Here is a 15085-nt window from a genome sequence, read left to right as displayed (position 1 = left end):
GGCGGTATACCATATGGGTCTTTCTATAAATAATGGGGCCAATGTGTGACATTGGGATCAATATTTCAAAATGGTTTGAAACCAAAATAAAAATGATTTTTATGCAGTTCCACATGTGTACTTAGTGAAAAAAGTAAAAAAGTGAATATATGCAACATCATAGGCCTAGGACTATGCATCCTTTAAGCAGGGTTCATCCAGACAATGGCAACTCAATGTTATACACTTGTATCATTTATATAATTGTACATATAGGGCCTAATATAGAACCGCCTCCCCCCCAAAAAATAAGTATACAGAAAGTGTCAAAAAAGTAGGCCACTTTAGGGAAAAAAAAATATTTTTAGGCCTTGCCAATGCGCTGATATTCAAATTATTATAAAATATGTGAGAATAACGTGGACATTGCCTGACCAGATAGAGATGTTCTGTAGCCTGTGTAGCCGACGCAGGCACACATAAGAAAGCCATGCATAGCGGTAGCATTAATCTCATCATCTTTGTTTTTATCATGAGAAAGTGACCGAAAACCAGGTTCCTTTTTTAATAATTTTTATGGAAAGCCAAGTTGAAGGCAACATTAGATGTTGTTGTCCTCATAATAACCTCACGTGGTTTTACTGCAACAGAGTAGCACAACACCATTCAAATGAAGCAACCTGAAAGTGGCCACATCTCTCACAAAAACTGATCAAAAATGAATTTACGGATAATTATAAGGGTGCAGAAGATCTTATAAATTGGCTACAATAATTACAATAACTTTTCAAGCAACATATTTAGGAAATGTCAGATTTTCTAGGTAAGCATACTTCAGTATTGAATTTCTGAGCTTCAAATTCAAGTTCAAGTAGGCTACTTCAAGCCCCTTGTATTGATTAAAATTGCAGGTCTAACATGGTAACAAAGTGTATTTGTCATGTTATTTCATTACCAGATTATATTGTCAATAAGCCCACTAGGCTATGTAATTGTTGTCATTATATCCAGAATAATTAATAGGAATAGCTCTGGGTGTTGCGCAATAGTGTATACTACACGATTTCACACGATTTCACATACTTGACTTGGTGTCCACTCCAAGGCACAAAAGCATCTGGAAACATGAACTCATTACTTTCATGCTTTCTATGTTAAATCTAACTAGACTCTGCTGTAAATCAAGCAGACAACAACAGATGATCAACATCCATTTGCTAGGGATATTAGATCCAACGTGGATCCAGACACAACTGTCTTCACCAGAGTAAAGAATGAGACACCAAAATATTAATCGCATGCACTACCACAACAGCTGTTCATCACTTGACTGTCATTCAGACAATTCCTTCCTGGATCAGATGAGGATGTGTGAAAATATCATGCCTTAACTAATCAGCTGGACACCAAATGGCATCCAACAAGTATTATGCGTAATTATTGAAGAACCATTTTAAAACCTCTACAGGATCGGTGGGTCCCCCGTGGGATGGTTGAGCTAACGTAGGCTAATGTGATTAGCATGAGGTTGTAAGTAACAAGAACATTTCCCAGGACATAGACATATCTGATATTGGCAGAAAGCTTAAATTCTTATTAATCTAACTGCACTGTCGCATTTACAATAGGTATTACAGTGAAATAATACAATGCTATTGTTTGAGGAGTTATGAAGTTATGAACTTGAAAATGTACTAATAAACCAATTAGGCACATTTGGGCAGTCTTGGTACAATATATTGGATTATTCTTAAACTTTGCAGATATACTGCTGCCATCTAGTGGCCAAAATCTAAATTGTGCCTCGGCTGGAATAATACATTATGGCCTTTCTCTTGCATTTCAAAGATGATGGTACAAAAAAAATTCATGTTTTTTTCTCTGTATTATCTTTTACCATATCTAATGTGTTCTATTCTCCTACATTAATTTCACATTTCCACAAGCTTCAAAGTGTTACCTTTTAAATGGTATCAAGAGTATGCATATCCTTGCTTCAGGTCCTGAGCTACAGGCAGTTAGATGTGGGTATGCCATTTTAGGCAACATTTCTTTTTTTAAAGGGCGGATCCTTAAGAGGTTTTAACGACAGTAACGATTTAGGTTTTAAGTATCAAGGTAAGGTGACTCTTTTAGTTAGAAGCATTCGATTTTGCAATGCATATATTGATGGAATATACAAGGATTACAAAAGGGTTCTTCGGCTGTCCCTTTCTGGTTCCAGGTAGAACTCTTTTGGGTTCCATGTAGAATCCTCTGTGTAAAGGGTTCTACATGGAACTCAAAAGGGTTCTACCGGGAACCATAAATTGTTCTTGAAAGGGTTCTCCTATGGGGACAGCTGAAGAACCCTTTTAGGTTCTAGATAGCACCTAAGTATGATCCCCCTTATCTTAATGTAAAAATTGGCTGATTATGACTTATCAACAGATGTAACAAATTGTCTAGTGTCTGGTACCCTAGTTTATAGAAATACCCATATATAGTGAGCTCCAAGAGTATTGGGACAGTTATACATTTCTTGTTGTTTTGGCTCTGTACTTCGGCACTTTGGATTTGAAATTATACAATGACTTTGAGGTTAAAGTGCAGACTATTGTACATAGCCCCCCATTTTCGGGGACAAAAATTATTGGGCAAATAGGCGTAAATATCATAACCCCCGAAAAATGCTAACCTCCCCTGTTATTGTAATGGTGAGTGTCACGTTCACTGTCTTCAAACTCCCTGTCATAGATGAGCCAAGGCGCAGCGTGCATGTAATTCCACATTTCTTTTAATCGTAGTGAAACTTTCACAAAAAGAACAGGTAAAAAGAAACAAACGTGACGCAACCGTGGCGCACACAAACACACACAGAAAAAGTTATAATTAACCACAACATTAAGTGGGAAAAAGGCTGCCTAAATATGATTCCCAATCAGAGACAACGATAGACAGCTGCCTCTGATTGGGAACCACACTCGGCCAAAAACAAAGAAATAGAAAACATAGAATGCCCACCCAAATCACACCCTGACCTAACCAAATAGAGAAATAAAACAGCTCTCTAAGGTCAGGGCGTGACAGTGAGAGGTTAGCATGTCTTGGGGGTATGATATTTGTGCATCTGTAAGTTTCTCACTCATCATTATTCATGATTCATTCAGGACTATCTGTAATTACGGTAGCATCCACATGAATGTAGAAGTGTTTAGAAACATATTCTTATTTAGAATAAAAGTAACTCGAAAATGGCAATAAATTATTTACCATTAATTTCATTCATAGCGGCAGTGTTGTTATTATAGAATGGCACAAGGTCGGCAAGACAATCTGGATACCGAACAAGCCTACCTCTCATGTCCGAGAGGCTTTAGTTGCCTGGTTTAATAATATAGGAGATGCTCCATTGTTTAAATTGAATGAAACAGACAGCGTTCATGCAGAGGGAGGCATGGGGTCAGTGAATGAGTCTTTCTAAGAACAATGAAAAATGTTTTGGGGCTAATGACAGAGTACAAGACTGAAAGACGACTCACTTGAGCATTTTTCTTTCTTTCTTTTTTTCACCTTAGCTTCAGCCTCCAGTCAGCCAGCTGTATCAGTAGATTTGATGTTAAACAGTATACAGAAGACATCAATCTAGATTATCTACCGGGCAATTAGATAACAAGCATATGGCTGGCTACTTTGGTTTTTCAGAGCTGTTTCAGAGCTGTTTTAAGTGCACAGCTTTTTCTGATCCAAGTAAGTTTTCACTTGAATCCTCCGTATACAGTATATGACAGTGTTATGTAGCCTTAATGATAGAAAGTTAAAGTAAAGAGCAACTGAATCCACTCATGTTTACATTATTTTAACAGGGTCCTGGTCACTACTGCTGGAATGGCGTCGACAGACAGACATGGCGGCTCTGCTTCTAGCTTCTAAGCTACTTAGCAGTATTTAGTTTTTTTTGTGTGTTATTTCTTACATTATTAGTCCAGAATGTTTTTTGTGTTATTACATACAGTCAGAAATAACTTTTGAATATCAGAGCGGCGGTAACTCACCAGCATTACGATCAGAAATACGACTTTCCCGAATTGGATAATTTGTACGTACCCCAATTGAACTTATCCCAGAGGCTGCTCCAAGACGCCGCCAGCGGAGAAGAGGTATTCGGGGGGACTTCTAATCCGACTCAGGAGGCATGCACACCATCCACTATTTCTGAGTATATTACTCGCTAATGTTCAGTTTCTAAACAATAAAGTAGACGAGCTCAGGGCGAGGATCTCATTCCACAGAGACATCAGGAACTGTAACCTATTCTGTTTCACAGAATCATGGCATTCTCTGGATATACTGTCCCGTCCATACAGCCAGCTGGGTTCTCAGAACATCACGCAGACAGGAATAAAGAACTCTCCGGGAAGAAAGGCGGTGGTGTATGTTTTATGATTAACTACTGTTGGTGTGATTGTGATAACATTCAGAAACTCAAGTTATTTTGTTCACCCCACCTAGAATACCTCACAATCAAATGCCGACCATATTACCTCCCTTGATAATTCTCTTCAGTTATAGTCACAGCCATGTATATTCCCCCTCTAGCCGATACCATGACGGCCCTCAAGGAACTACACTGGACTTCATGCAAACTGGAAGCTACATATCCTGAGGCAGCATTTATTGTAGCTGGGGATTTGAATAAAGCAAATTTGAGGAAAACAATACTGAAGTTTTATCAACACATTGACTGTAGTACTCACTCTAGAAAAACACTCGACCACTGTTACTCCCCCTTCCAAAAAGCCTGCAAGGCCCTCCCCACCCTCCCTTCGGAAAATCAGATCACGACTCCATTTTGCTCCTCCCTTCCTGTAGGCAGAAAATTAAACACGAAGTACCCATGCTAAGGTCTATTCAACGCTGGTCTGACCAATCGGAATCCATGCTTCAAGATTGTTTTGATCACGCGGACTGGGATATGTTTCGGGTAGCCTCTGAGAATAACATTCAGGTATACACGGACACAGTGACTGAGTTCATCAGGAAGTTTATAGGGAATGTTGTTCCCACTGTGACTATTAAAACCGACCCAAACCAGAAACCGTGGATAGATGGATAAACTGAAAGTGCGAACCACTGCATTTAACCATGGCAAGATGACTGGGAATATGGTCGAATACAAACAGTGTATTTATTTCCTCCGTAAGGCAATCAAACAGGTAAAACGTCAGTACAGAGACAAAGTGGAGTTGCAATTCAATGGCTCAGACACGAGACGTATGTGGCAGGGTCTACAGACAATCACGGTTCACAAAGGGAAAAACAGCCATGTCGCAGACACCAACGTCTTGCTCCCGGACAAGCTAAACACTTTCTTCGCCCGCTTTGAGGATAACACAGTGCCACCGATGCAGCCTGATACCAAGGACTGCGGGATCTCGTTCTCCATGGCCGCTGTGAGTGAGACATTTATGCGTGTTAACCCTCGCCAGGCTGCCGGCCCAGACGGCATCCATAGCTGCGTCCTCAGACCATACGCAGACTAGCTAGCTGAGTGTTTACGGACAAATTCAATCTCTCCCGATCCCAGTCTGCTCTCCCCACCTGCTTCAAGATGTCCACCATTGTTCCTGTACCCAAGAAAGCAAAGGTAACTGAACCAAATGACGACCGACCCGTAGCACTCAGTTCTGTCATCATGAAGTGCTTTGAGAGGCTAGTTAAGGATCATGTCTCCTCTACCTTACCTGACACCCTAGACCCACTCCAATTTGCTTACCGCCCCAATAGATCCACAGACGATACAATCGCCATCGTACTGCACACTGCCCTATCCTATCTGGACATGAGGAATACCTACGTAAGAAGGCTGTTCATTGACTATAGCTCAGCATTCAACACCATAGTACCCTCCAAGCTCATCATTAAGCTCGGGGCCCTGGGTCTGAACCCCGCCCTGTGCAACTGGCTCCTGGACTTCCTGACGGGCCACCCCCAAGTGGTGAAGGTAGGAAACAACACCTCCATTTTGCTGATTCTCAACACAGGGGCCCCACACACAGAGACGCACAGAGACGCATACAAAGCTCTCCCTCGCCCTCCATTTGGCAAATCTGATATAATTCTATCCTCCTAATTCCTGCTTACAAGCTAAAATTTACGCAGGAAGCACCAGTGACCCGGTCTATAAAAAAGTAGTCAGATGAAGCAGATACTAAACTACAGGACTGTTTTGCTAGCACAGACTGGAATATGTTTCGGGATTCTTCCGATGACATTGAGGAGTACACCACCACGTCAGTCACTGGCTTTATCAATAAGTGCATTGAGGACGTCATCCCCACAGTGACTGTATGTACATACACCAACCAGAAGCCATGGATTACAGGCAACATTCGCACTGAGCTAAAGGGTAGAGCTGCCACTTTCAAGGAGCGGGACTCTAACTCGGAAGCTTGTAATAAATTCCGCTATGCCCTGCGACGAACCATCAAACAGGCAAAGCGTCAATACAGGACTAAGATTGAATCATACTACACCAGCTCCGACACTTGTCTGATATGGCAGGGCTTGCGAACTATTATAGACTACAAAGGGAAGCACAGCCGACAGCTGCCCAGTAACACAAGCCTACCAGACAAGCTAAATAACTTCAATGCTCGCTTCGAGGCAAGTAACACTGAAACATGCATGAGAGCATCAGCTGTTCCCAGACGACTGTGTGATAACGCTCTCCGCAGCCGATGTGAGTAAGACCTTTAAACAGGTCAACATTCACAAGGCCACAGGGCCAGATGGATTACCAGGACGTGTGCTCCGAGCATGCGCTGACCAACTGGCAAGTGTCTTCACTGACGTTTTAAACCTCTCCCTGTCTGAGTCTGTAATCAGGCCTTCCACAACGGTGGTAGGCCTGATCACCGACAACGTTGAGACAGCCTATAGGGAGGAGGTCAGAGACCTGACCGTGTGGTGCAAGGACAACAACCTCTCCCTCCATGTGATCAAGACAAAGGAGATCATTGTGGACTACAGGAAAAGGGGGACCGAGCACGCCCCTATTTTCATCGACGGGGCTGTTGTGGAGCAGGTTGAAAGCTTTAAGTTCCTTGGCGTCCACATCACCAACAAACTAGAATGGTCCAAGCACACCATGGTTCAAGCACACGTGGTCCAAGCACAAGTGAAGAGGGCACGACAAAATCTATTACCCCTCAGGAGACTGAAAATATTTGGCATGGGTCCTCATGTAACCGATGTGAAATGGCTAGCTAGTTAGCGGTGGTGCGTGCTAATAGCGTTACAATCGGTGACGTCACTCGCTTTGAGACCTTGAAGTAGTGGTTCCCCTTGCTCTACAAGGGCCGCGGCCTTTGTGGAGCGATGGGTAACAATGCTTCGTGGGCGACCGTTGTTGATGTGTGCAGAGAGTCCCTGGTTCGCGCCCGGGTATGGGCGAGGGGACGGACGTAAAGTTATACTGTTACACTCAGATCCTCAGGTTTTACAGCTGCACCATTGACAGCATCCTTACGGGTTGCATCACTGCCTGGTATGGCAACTGCTCGGCCTCTGACCGCAAGGCACTGCAGAGGGTAGTGCGTACGGCCAGGACGCACTACCAGGACGTCTATACCAGGCGGTGTCAGAGGAAGTCCCTAAAAATTGTCAAAGACTCCAGCCACCCTAGTCATAGACTGTTCTCTCTGTTACCGCATGGCAAGCGGAGAGGCTCCTAAATATCTTCTACCCCCAAGCCATAAGACTGCTGAACAGCTAATCAAATTGCTACCCAGACTATTGGCATTGACCCCCCCCCCCCCGAAACGCTGCTTTCGACTTTCTGTTATTATCTATGCATAATCCCTTTAATAACTCTACCTACATGTACATATTACCTCAATTACATTGACACCGTTGCCCCCGCACATTGACTCTGTACCGGTACCCCCTGTATACAGCCCCGCTATTGTTATTTACTGCTGCTCTTTAATCATTTGTTATTCTTATTTTTTAGGTATTTTGCATTGTTGATTAAGGGCTTGTAAGTAATAATTTCACTGTTGTATTCGGTGCATGTCACAAATAAAATTTGATTTGATTTTGATTTGAGGAATGTTTGTAGGTGTTTGTTTCTGCATTGTAATCGGGAGGAAAAGCAGAGAGGAAGAGGAGGGGGAGGAGGAGGGGAAGGGAGGAGAGGGAAGGGAGAGGGGAGAGAGAGAGAAGTGAAAGTGTTAATGATGATGCTTCCTAGCGAGAGAAAACAGAAAGAGCATATGTGAATGTCAGAAGATCGATCTATCAGAGATGAAACGGTTAATGACAAATGCATGACTCACATCAGCCATTTCTTTTTCCCCGAGACGAGAGACTGAGAGTGACAAACCACACACTCTGCCCCTTAGCTCTCCGACTCTGATGCCCTTTATCAAAACGTGTGATTCACCCACCTCTCTCATTCTCTATTTTAATAAGAACTCACAGTGCTACAGTGTGCTACCTGTTTCGTTCCATAAAATGAGTCCCTTTTGGGTAATGTTTATTTCATGCAATTTTAACATTCTGTCACGAGGAGCACTTGCTCAACTTAATAAAAAACGTGTTTTCCCATCCCCTTCAAAAAAGACTATAGTAAGTGCCTATTACGTGCCAAATAAAGTAGCAGGGTTGACCATAACAGGAAAGACGATTTCATCTAAAATCAGCCATAAATCCCCTTGTGCTTGTGACCAGAGGAATGGAAGCTTCTTGTTCACAATAGGAAGTGGCAATTGATTGAATGCAAAAAATATTTAATTGTTAAGACATTTCTAGACTGTCTATCTATGGGTAACAGGGTTGACGTGTTATGCTCGACCCACTCAGTTTTCCACCACAAAACACCAGAAAGGGGCCCAAAAAGAAGAAGAATCTCATGTGCTTTCATACTATGATTTGACTATCAGATGTTCAATGTTTCTTTTGAATAAAAAAAATTGAATAGTTTCAAATGAATGAAATGTAAAAATAAAAAAAATAAAAAATAAAGTTCAGTTCACGTAACAAAATGAGGGGCAGGTTTTTTTAATCTTAAATTGAATCACATTAAATAAATGATAATCTTATGATATTTATTTTTATATTTAATTAAACCTTTATTTAACTAGGCCAGTCAGTTAAGAGCAAATTCTTATTTACAATGATGGCCTACCCAGACCAAACCCTAACCAGGACGACGCTGGGCCAATTGAGCGCCGCCCTATGGGACTCCCAATCCATCATTAAGCTTGAGGCCCTGGGTCTGAACCCCGCCCTGTGAAACTGGGTCCTGGACTTCCTGACGGGTCGCCCCCAGGACGGGTCGCCCCCAGGTGGTGAAGGTAGGAAACAACACCTCCTCAGAATGTTGGACACTGTAAAGTCCATGGAGAACAAGAGCACCTCCTCCTAGCTGCCCACTGCACTGAGGCTACGAAACACTGTCACCACCGATAAATCCACAATAATCGAGAAATTCAATAAGCATTTCTCTACGGCTAGGCATGCTTTCCTCCTGGCTACCCCAACCCCGACCAACAGCTCCACACCCTCCGCAGCTACTTACCCAAGCCTCTCCAGCTTCTCCTTCACCCAAATCCAGATAGCAGATGTTCTGAAAGAGCTGCAAAACCTGGACCCGTACAAATCAGCTGGGCTAGACAATCTGGACCCTCTCTTTCTAAAATTATCCTCCGCCATTGTTGCAACCTCTATTACCAGTTTGTTCAACCTCTCTTTCGTATCGTCCAAGATTCCTAAAGATTGTAAAGCTGCCGCGGTCATCCCCCTCTTCAAAGGTGGTGACACTCTAGACCCAAACTGTTATAGACCTTTATCCATCCTGCCCTGCTTTTCTAAAGTCTTTGAAAGCCAAGTTAACAAACAGATCAATGACCATTTCGAATCCCACCGTACCTTCTCCGCTATGCAATCCGGTTTACGAGCTGGTCATGGGTGCACCTCAGCCACGCTCAAGGTACTAAACGATGTCATAACCGCCATCGATAAAAGGCAAAACTGTGCAGCTGTATTCATCGACCTGGCCAAGGCTTTCGACTCTGTCAATAACCGTATTCTTATCGGCAGACTCAACAGCCTTGGTTTCTCAAATGACTGCCTCGCCTGGTTCACCAACTACTTCTCAGATAGAGTTCAGTGTGTCAAATCGGAGGGCCTGTTGTCCAGACCTCTGGCAGTCTCTATGGGGGTACCACAGGGTTCAATTCTCGGGCTGACTATTTTCTCTGTATATATCAACGATGTCGCTCATCCTGCGGGTGATTCTTTGATCCACCTCTACACAGACAACACCATTCTGTATATATCTGGCCATTCTTTGAACACTGTGCTAACAAACCTCCAAACGAGCTTCAATGCCATACAACACTCCTTCCGTGGCCTCCAACTGCTCTTAAACACTAGTAAAACTAAATGCATGCTCTTCAACCGTCGCTGCCCGCACCCGCCCGTCCGACTAGCATCACTACTCTGGACAGTTCTGACCTAGAATATGTGGACAACTACAAATACCTAGGTGTCTGGTTAGACTGTAAACTCTCCTTCCAGACTCATATTAAGCACCTCCAATCCTTCACTCACGCTGCCAAACATACCCTCATAAAACTGAATATCCTACCGATCCTTGACTTTGGCGATGTCATTTACAAAATAGCTTCCAACACTCTACTCAGCAACTGGATGCAGTCTATCACAGTGCCATCCGTTTTGACACCAAAGCCCCATATACCACCCACCACTGCGACCTGTATGCTCTCGTCGGCTGGCCCTCGCTACATATTCGTCGCCAGACCCACTGGCACCAGGTCATCTATAAGTCTTTGATAGGTAAATCTCCCTCTTATCTCAGCTCACTGGTCGCTCCAGCAGTTATATCTCACTGGTCATTCCCAAAGCCAACACCTTCTTTGGCCACCTTTCCTTCCAGTTCTCTGCTGCCAATGACTGGAACAAATTGCAAAAATCACTGAAGCTGGAAACTTATATCTCCCTCACTAACTTTAAACATCAGCTATCTGAGCAGCTTACCGATCGCTGCAGCTGTACACAGCCCATCTGTAATAAGCCCATCCAACTATCTACCTCATCCCCATATTGTTTTTATTTACTTTTTTGCTCTTTTGCACACCAGTATTTCTACTTGCACATCATCATCTGCACATCTATCACTCCAGTGTTAATTTGCTAAATTGTAATTACTTCGCTACTATGGCTTATTTATTGCCTTACCTCCTTACTCCATTTGCACACACTGTATATAGATTTTTCTATTGTGTTATTGACTGTACTTTTGTTTATCCCACGTGTAACTGTGTTGTTTGTGCCGCACTGCTTTGCTTTATCTTGGCCAGGTCACAGATGGTTAAATAAAGGTGAAATAAAATAAATGTAAAAAATAACGGGCCTCTGTACGCCTATGTAGATATTCCATTACAATCAGCCGTTTCCAGCTACAATAGTCATTTACAACATTAACAATGTCTACACTGTATTTCTGATCAATTTGATGTTATTTTAATGTACCAAAAATGAACCTTTCTTTAAAAAAACAATCCATTCCTTACTTAGATTTATGTGTATTTTGGGTATATGTTGTGAAACTGTTAGATATTACTTGTTAGATATTACTGCACTATCGGAGCTAGAAGCACAAGCATTTCGCTACGCCCACAATAACATCTGCTATTACACGTGTAATAAAATTTGATTTGATTTGATTTGAGAGAGGGCACAGAGGTAGATGTCAAAATGCTGAATTTTGGCACTGTAGCAAATCTTTATTCATACAAAAATCTGATTTGTTGAATTTTCCATCTGGTCTATAATAAAGGGTTCTTCATTTAATATAACAGGCTTTTAAAATCCAATATTGTTGCACAATTTCTATTTAAAATATTAAAGGGATGCAAAAAGGACTGATTTCATGTAACGACGCAGCCACCTGCCTCCAGGCTCCAAGTCAGTTTTATAGTTGTCATCTGCAACCCTCCCCCTCTCCTGTCAGTCTTCATCGACACCACTTCCACTGCCCTCTTCTTCCTCCTCTTCCTCCCCCTCATCCTCCCTTCTCCCAGCCCTCTGTCACATCCCCCTCTGGGCTGGAGTGGCGACCGGACACTGACCGGGTCACTGTCCTGCTGCAGGGTAGGGGGGAGACAGATGAAGGATCTAAGAAATGTTACACTGCTGAGATGTGACCGTGGAGTTTACTGTGTGTTCTCTGAGCCAGAGCCTGGTAGAGAGAGACATATAGAGTACCAGTCAAAAGTTTGAACACACCTACTCATTCCAGTGGTTATTTTTACTATATTCTACATTGTAGAAGAATAGTGAAGACATCACAACTATGAAATAACACATACTGAATCATGTAGCAACCAAAAAAGTGTTTGCATGGAATGCATTTCAATTAACAATTGTTTCTTGTTAAAAGTTAATTAGTGGCATTTATTTCCTTTTTAATGAGTTGTTTTGTGACAAGGTAAGGGTTGTAAACAGAAGATAGCCCTATTTGGTAGAAGACCATGTCCATATTATGGCAAGAACAGCTCAAATAAGCAAAGAGAAATGACAGTCCATCATTACTTTAAGACATGAATGTCAGTCAAAACGGAAATTTTCAAGAACTTTGAAAGTTACTTCAAGTGCAGTCGCAAAAACCAAGAAAAAACTAAAATCAAGTGCGACGATGAAACTGGCTCTCATGAGGACCGCCACAGGAAATGAAGACCCAGAGTTAACTCTGCTGCAGAGGATAAGTTCATTAGAGTTACCAGCCTCAGAAATTGCAACCCAAATAAATGCTTCACAGAGTTCAAGTAACAGACGCATCTCAACATCAACTGTTCAGAGGAGAACAGTGTGAATCAGGCCTTCATGGTCGAATTGCTGCAAAGAAACCACTACTAATGGACACCAATAAGAAGACGAGACTTGCTTGGGCCAAGCAACACTGGTCTGATGAATCCAAATTTGAGATTTTTGGTTCCAACCTTGCGGTTACTAGTCCAACGCTCTAACCACTAGGCTACCCTGCCGCCATGATGGTGTGGGGGTGCTTTGATGGTGACACCGTCTGTGATTTATTTAGAATTCACGGCACACTTCATCAGCATGGCTACCACAGCATTCTGCAGCAATATGCCATCCCATCTGGTTTGCGCTTAGTGGGACTATCATTTGTCTTTCAACAGGACAATGGCCCAAAACACATCTCCAGGCTGTGTATGGGCTAGTTGACCAAGGAGAGTGATATAGTGCTGCATCAGATGACCTGGCCTCCACAATCACCCGACCTCAACCCAATTGAGATGGTTTGGGATGAGTTGGACCGCAGAGTGAAGCAAAAGCAGCCAACAAGTGCTCAGCATCGGTCTCTTCAAGACTGTTGAGAGAGCATTCCTCATGAAGCTGGTTAAGAGAATTTCAAGAGCATGCAAAGCTGTCATGAAGGCAAAGGGTGGTTACTTTGAAGAATCTAAAATTAAAAATATATTTTCACTTGTTTAACACTTGTTTGGTTACTACATGACTCCATATGCATTGTTATCAAAGTCATCAAGTAGATATGAGTACACAGGTTGTTTTTTAACCAGAGGGAGATATCTTGCTCGTGGTGACTTGCTCGTGGTGGTGGATATCCACAACAATGAACATATCAACAGTGCTTACTCTAAAACAACTATTTTACAGGACTGTATAAAGATCCTTTCCAACAATCTCTTAAGTCTGTCTATCTGCCCACCTGCCTGCCTGTCGATGGTTTCCCTACTGAGAGCTGTCCTAGGTCTGCTGGGTGGTCGGCTCCCTATCCCACGCAGCTGCTCTCGCTCTCTCTCTCTCGCTCTCTCTCGCTCTCTCTCTCACTCTCTCGCTCTCTCTCTCTCTCTCTCTCTCTCTCTCTCTCTCTCTCTCTCTCTCTCTCTCGCTCTCTCTCGCTCTCTCTCTCTCTCTCTCTCTCGCTCTTGCTCTCTCTCTCGCTCTCTCTCTCGCTCTCTCGCTCTCTCTCGCTCTCTCTCTCTCTCGCTCTTGCTCTCTCTCTCGCTCTCTCTCTCTCTCTCTCTCTCGCTCTTGCTCTCTGTCTCGCTCTCTCTCTCTCTCTCTCTCTCTCTCTCTCTCTCTCTCTCTCTCTCTCTCTCTCTCTCTCTCTCTCTCTCTCTCTCTCTCTCTCGCTCTCTCTCTCTCTCTCTCTCTCTCTCTCGCTCTCTCGCTCTCTCTCTCGCTCTCTCGCTCGCTCTCTCTCTCTCTCTTGCTCTCTCTCTCGCTCTCTCGCTCTCTCTCTCTCTCGCTCTCTCTCTCTCTCTCTCTCTCTCTCTCTCTCTCTCTCTCTCTCTCTCTCTCTCTCTCTCTCTCTCTCTCTCTCTCTCGCTCTCTCTCTCTCTCTCGCTCTCGCTCTCTCTCTCGCTCTCTCTCTCTCTCTCTCTCTCTCTCTCTCTCTCTCTCTCTCTCTCTCTCTCTCTCTCTCTCTCTCTCTCTCTCGCTCTTGCTCTCTCTCTCTCGCTCTCTCTCTCGCTCTCTCTCTCGCTCTCTCTCTCGCTCTTGCTCTCTCTCTCGCTCTCTCGCTCTCTCGCTCTCTCTCTCGCTCTCTCTCTCTCGCTCTTGCTCTCTCTCTCGCTCTCTCTCTCTCTCGCTCTTGCTCTCTCTCTCTCTCTCTCGGTCTCTCTCTCTCTCTCTCTCTCTCTCTCTCTCTCTCTCTCTCTCTCTCTCTCTCTCTTTCTCTCGCTCTCTCTCTCTCTCTCTCGCTCTTGCTCTCTCTCTCGCTCTCTCTCTCTCTCTCTCGCTCTCTCTCCGTCTCTGCGTCATCATCTTCCAGTACGGACGGCATTAGGGACTCTTTGGCCAACTTCTTCCCAACTACCATGGTTCTACCACAATCTATTTTTCTTACCCAAAGGGATAATTTTCTACCTTTTTCTGTTTCCTTTTAAACTTACAAACAGATAGTTAAGCTATATCTGAGTGTGCTTTTTTGTGTGCTGATGATGTAAGTTCAATGTTGGTTAGAATGATAAAGTGACAGGATGAAATCAGTGTAGTGGACTTCCTGGCTTTCTCCTGTGCTCCACTGACTGCTTCCCCAACCTACATTATA

The sequence above is a fragment of the Salvelinus alpinus genome, chromosome 19 (assembly GCF_045679555.1).
Source record: "Salvelinus alpinus chromosome 19, SLU_Salpinus.1, whole genome shotgun sequence".
Taxonomy (NCBI): Eukaryota; Metazoa; Chordata; class Actinopteri; order Salmoniformes; family Salmonidae; genus Salvelinus; species Salvelinus alpinus.
Note: the sequence above shows the minus strand (reverse complement) of the source record.